This window comes from Arachis duranensis, chromosome 5 (genome assembly GCF_000817695.3).
Source record: "Arachis duranensis cultivar V14167 chromosome 5, aradu.V14167.gnm2.J7QH, whole genome shotgun sequence".
NCBI classification, from domain to species: domain Eukaryota; kingdom Viridiplantae; phylum Streptophyta; class Magnoliopsida; order Fabales; family Fabaceae; genus Arachis; species Arachis duranensis.
Window position 1 is genome coordinate 104,231,528 of NC_029776.3, and position 6,479 is coordinate 104,238,006.

The window sequence follows — 6,479 nt, forward strand, 5'->3', positions numbered from 1 at the left end:
TTAGTAATAGTAGAAATGCTCAATACTTTTGATTATGAAATTACAAATTATAAAGTACCACCAACCAAATTTATACAACTTATAAACTTATTCGAAGCAAAATATGAAGAGTTAATAATTTTGAAAAAGAAATTACATTTAAAAATTGGTATCAGAGCCAAGTTAACGATTAAGGGTAACACTTTTTCTTTAAGCAACACTTTTAATGATACAATTTTAAATCAATAAAAAACAAAAATCTGTAAATCTGTACCAAAACACATCTGTACACTAGATGGACCCTTATTATTATTATTAGTAGATCAACATTATTATTATTATTATTATTATTATTATTTATTAGTAATATTAGTATTAGTAGCAGGGGAATTCCATTCAGTCACCCACACGCGCTAAATTGGGTTGGGTGTTGCTGTTGGTGCTTGCGATGAAGATGAAGAAAGCTTTTATTGTGGAAGGGCTTAGTAGTTGCCTTTGATTATATACCATGAGATCTGAGAGAGAGAGCAGAAGAGGGAAGAGAGGGCTTGAGAAAGAGAAAGGGAGAAGAGGAAGGAACAGCGGCGCCGGAGGAAAGGGAGACCACCGTTGCAGCTACACGCCACCACCGCGTCCTGCTGCTCGAGCCACCACCGCGCCGTTCATCACCATCGCGAGGAAGCTCAGAACCGAGGAAGAGAGCCACGCGAGGAGAAGGAGGCGTTGCCGTCTGTGGAGCCCGCGTCGTTGCCGTCGCTGTCGAGGTCTTGTCGTCGCCATTCCTCGCTACTGTCGAGCCGCCGTCGACGCAGATCTGACCAGAGGAGAAGAGGAAAGTGTGACCAGAACGGGATGAAAGGGAAGGAAGCCACCTTCGCCGCCGTCGAGCCATCTCTGCCGCTGTTGCCGTCGGAAACCGCCACTAAAGCTTCTGTTTTCTTGGTAAGCTCTAGCCCTGTTCTGGTTTATCTTCCTTATCCGTCAAAATCTGTTACCGTAAGGGTCTTCGCTTGAGTCGTATATGTTTGATAATGTTGTAGTGAGTTTTTCCGCTGCGGGCTGAAGCCGCTGTCGTTGGAGCTTGCCGGAGTTAACCGCTGAAGCTGCGGCTGCGCTGTACTTTAGTTCCTTGCTGGTACAGTAAGTCGTTCTTGCTTCGAAACTCTTTTAGTCGCTGTTCTGTTATGTGGCTGGGGTTTTGCAATGCTATTTGCTATTTGATTGAGTTTCGGTTATTTCTTGTTGCGATTAGAGTAACTACGGTTGCTGCAAAAGTGGTTTGGAACCGCGGTTATGGCTGCCGCCGTGATGAGCCGGGGAAAAAGGGATTCAACGCGTTTAATTATGCGGATTGTGAATAATTGAGGTAGGGGTTTTTCTTAAAATCTATTTTACATTACGTGATAAATAGATATTGATGCAGAAAGATATACTTCTGTGATTATATTTGTCTTGTGGATGTGATGGTTTGTTGGACTGGATTATTAGGTGCTTGATTGCGTGAGTAGTGTATGGGTGTTGATAAAAATTGGTTGAAATGTTATTTCCTTGATTATTAAGAAAGGGGGATTTTCTTAGTTTTAGCGTTTACTTAGTAATATACATGAAACTAGTAATATAAATGAAACGATTTTGGAAATAATTTGAGATATGAAAATAAATTAATTCTGGGAGCAGTTTGATTGTGAGTTGGTCTGATTTTATGAATGATTTAATATTTGAGCTGATTCGATTTTAAAGAGTTTTATTGTTAGAATTGGTTGATTTGAAAATAATTTGACATTGGAATTGGTTCAATTCTGGAAAATGTTTGAGATTTGGAAATGGTTGAGAAATGTTTGGATGGACCTGAAAAGGGTGGCAGTGTCCGAGTTTTAGAGGAGATGTTGTCGAAATTTTATAAAATTGGAAGTTTTATTTAAAGTAATTAATTAAAAAGATTTATTTTTAAGCATTATACGTTTTAAGATTGATTTGTCTATCAAAGAAAGAATTATGTTTTAGAATTGAGATTGTTAATAAATAGAATGAAAAAGAGGATGATGAAGATTTTATTTGAAATGTGGCTTTGAAATGAACTTGGAAATGAGATTTGGATTGATGAATGATTATGATGTTGAGAATGTTGAGATGTGAACTTTGAATTATTCACATGGCTTATGAATTTGAAATATCTGAGATACGAGGTTCCCTGGATTAAATGTCGTGGCTTGCCACCACGTGTACCAGGTTGAAAACTCGATACTCTGTTGACCTTACGACGTAAGTGTGACCGGGCACTATATAAATTCCCGGGAATGTTACCCCCCATCGAGGAATATTGATTATTTGAGAAAAAGCTATGCATAGACTCTTGGGGATGCACGTCAGGGGACAGTCTAAGGACAATTCAGACTTGTCGGATTGGCTGGATAACCGACAGATGAGCCTCATCAGCCATAGGACAGGCATGCATCATATGCATTTGTATGCTTTGCTTGAGTTTGAACTTGTTTTGGTTTGCCTAATTGCTAAACTGTTCTTAACTGCTACTTGAACTATTTGCTGTAATTGCTGCCTACTGTGCTTTCCTTGTCTGCCTTGTCTGTGTTTGTTCTGGCGTGCTACATTTGAGAATGAACTTTGGTGCTGAATTAATGATTGTGTTGTTTGATTGCGTGGTTGGTTTATGATTGAGATTTTCTTATAAGAAATGAAAGGTTTCGGATTTTTGAAAGATTAAACAGTGTTTCTTTGAAAATGTTTTGAACGATTACCTATCGGTTTTTAAAAGATTCATAAGGCAATGATAATCACTGAGCTTGAAAACAGTTTTCCTATTAAATATCTTCTTATGACAACTTTGAAACTCCGTGGTGAGACCGTGTGGTTAGGTTCTCACCCCCCTACAGTTTTACCTTTTCAGGAACCAGATGAAGAGGCATTAAGGAGTGTTATACTGCGTTTGGTGCGATACAGTGTTGAGTCACAGGCTCCTATTTTAATATTTGGTATGTAAAGTAGTCGTAATACTTCTTGCTATCAGAGTAGCGCAGCCGGAAGCGTGACTTCTGATAGTGAGGGTGTTACATTATGGTATCAGAGCGGTCTTTCCTATAGAGCCTGAGGAATAGACCGGTTATGCTTCAGTTGCATACTCTGAGCATTTGTCATGTAATAGGTCTCGTTCAAATAATGAGAATTAGAGCTTTATGCACATGACGGTCTATTGATTAACGCCATTAGTCTTGCATTGCATAATTCTTGGTATTAAGTTTGGCCGGCTTAATATCAGTGAATTATGTGTATGGAAGCACTAATGGATTATCATAGACGATATGCGAGTCATAGATAACGTGAGTCGCGGGTTTTGAGAACGTTAGAAACTATTTCTCGAAGTTACTCGGTTAGGTATCTTAAACTCTGAATATCATGTGACTTGTTCTTTCACAAGTTTACCTTGGAATCCTCAATTGCTATTTCTTTTGGAAAAGTGAATTGATGTTTTCCCAACCCTATTCTTATGTTCATGTGCTTCCTCGTTTGATTCTAACTGCATAAGTCTGCTTAACGTTCTTGGTGTGCTTGTCTTTCTTTGTTTAAATTCTTTTCTTGATCCATGTATTCTTTAGTACAATTTTGAACCTGTTTTGATGCAGTGTATTCCTTTAAACTCCTATTTCGAGTTCTTTTTAAAGAAGTTGTGATATAATTTTCTCTTTATATTTACAACTATTATTCTTGAAGCCCTTATAAAATTGTTTTTGATTCGATATAACTTTCTTTATATGAAGTTTTGAAAATTCTTAAGGCAGTTTAAAAAAAACAAATAAATAAAAAAATAAAAAAATAAAAAAATATTTACTCTCAATACCTCGCATGTTCTTTTATTGGTTTACAGAATTATACCTACTCTAAATACAACTTGATTTTTGTAATAGCTTTACTATAGTTTTTATGCATATCTTTATTTGATTATGTACTTAGGTATTTTACAATTTTTTTTAAAAAAAGAAAGGATTTTTGCCCTTATTTTAGTTGACTTTCATTTGATAAACTTCACCTAAACTATTTAATTTGAATTTGGTTTAGCATAATACATTATTTATGTAACTGTTGTTCTTTTGGAGAGTATTGGACTTCTCTTTCCTTTTAGGAAAGGACCAATTACCTCTAAAGCTTTTCATTTCATGGATGTCATACTTGATTCTATTTTTAATTATTCTTTTATTTTTATAAACGTCACCATTAGTCTTAGTTTTCTGTTTCTTGTGAATCTCATGCTCATTCGAGTCAACTTGAATTCGTTTCCATCTAATACACTATTTGTCCTTTTATTTGTCTTTCTTTAATCAAAGGTTCTTTTTGAGAATTTTCTATTGATTGAGTTGTCTCCCTGGTGCGTTTTGTATTCCTTTGAACCAATTGGAAACTCGTTTGATAATCCATGCCTAGTGAGTTTTTGTTTGAATTCTCTTGATTTAAAGATCCTTTCTTCCATGGGCTGATTTTTTTTAAGCGCCTCGTAATTTTCTTAAATGATTCTTGCGAGGTGGTTATTCCAAGTATACTTTCAGAATTTTGTTTTGAACCATTTTGGAAAAAAAAGTTGAGTTCTTCTGAAGAAATTTAAGTTTTGAATCAATTTTATTTTAAATTGTTGAGTTCCTTCTTAAACTCTTCGTTTCTATGAGTGACATGCTTTATGAATCCTAATTGAAATCCTTTAATTTAAGTTTCTTTCTTGAAATGAATTAGTTTCCTTTTTAGGCATCTTAATACTATTGAACATCTTTATAAAGTTGTGACTTCAAGTATATTATTGAAGTTTTGTTTTAAATATTTTTAAACAAGTTTTGATTTATTATTATGTAAAATTGTCCTTGACTTTGTACTTCTTTACTTGAGCGGTGCCTCTCTTTGATATAATTTGAACTTGTTTTGGTGCGATATGAATGTCCATTGAAGTTTTAATAAAATCGCTTTTAATTCAGTCTATACTCCTTTACCTGATATTCAAAATAAAATAAAATAAAATAAAATAAAATTTCTGTATGTGATTTAAACCTGTCCAATTGCAATGCATTCTTTTTTTTTCTTTTATGAGCAAAACTTTATCTTAGGTTTTCTTCCAACAAGATCGTAGTATTCATGCATGCTTGAAGAAGAAGAGAAAATACAATTTTCCTCTTAGCCAAATTAATCTTTCCATTTACAAACTTTATGTAATCTATTTTTGCTTGAACTTATATTGAAATAATGCCATATTTACGTTTTTTATTAATCTTTTGAAGGATGTTTGTTACTCATTTTCTCTTTCAGAACATGACATTATTTTTCTTTAAGTTTTTCATTCTTTATGAATAATGTATTCGAGACTATCTTTAAATCATACACTTGGGTTTTATGAATTTTGTCTTTGGTTTTAGATATTCTTCTTTTGTAAACTTCATATTTATTTGACTCAGCTTGAATTCGTTTCCAAAACACTGCATTGTTTTTTATTTTATTGGTCCTATCGAATTCCTTCCATTCAAAGAATTACCCTTAAAGCTGTCAGTTGATTCTCTTTCCAGCATTCTTTATTACTTGTTCATCATTGTCTACTCATGATTTCAACAACTCTTTCAAATTCCTGCGAACACGGTCCTTATTACTTTTCTTTCTTTTCTATGGTCTATTATCCCTTGAGTATACTCGAGATTAGTTTTGGTATATTGTGCGACCGTTAAACTTAGTAAACGACACATTAGTCCTTTAGGACACGTTTAGTGAACGCAAAGGGTGAAATTTTGTAAATGTATGACGTTGCAGAGAGTTGTGGAACTTTGTTTCATATGAAAGAATTTTGTTGATGTTGGGTTTGTGACCATTAAAATTTGCAAAGTGTTTGACGAGGTTAAAACTGTTTGAGAAAATCGAGAGTTCTTAATTATTGACTGGATTCTGGAATTTATAGTTTCCTTGGATTGAGTATGGTTGTTGTGAAAATAGTTTTCTTATTAAATACCTTTATACCATATAAAAATCATGGTATTTGAAACTATATATATATATATNTATCAATTTTCGAGGACGAAAATTTTTATAAGGTGGGTAGGATGTAAGATCCATAATTTTCAAAAAAAAATTATTATGAGTTAATTACAATTTATTTATTCATTAAAGATTTTATTTTTAGAAATTATTTTATTAAAAGTAATTAGATCAAGTTTTGACAATTAAATTAAAAATTTTATTTAATTTTATAATTATTGAATAATTTTCTATATTTAAATTATAGAGTTTAACAGTTATAAAAGAATAAGAATTTAATACTTTAATTTTATAAACAAAGAAAATTAATTATATTATCTTCAATTTTAAATTAAAATATTTGATTAAAAGTCAATTAGTAAACTAATAATCAAATAACATTTTCAAAATAATTTTTTAAAGATTAAATTAGGTTTATCATTATTATTATTGTTATTATTATTATAATTGTTATTATTATAATTATTGTTGTTGTAGTAGTAGAT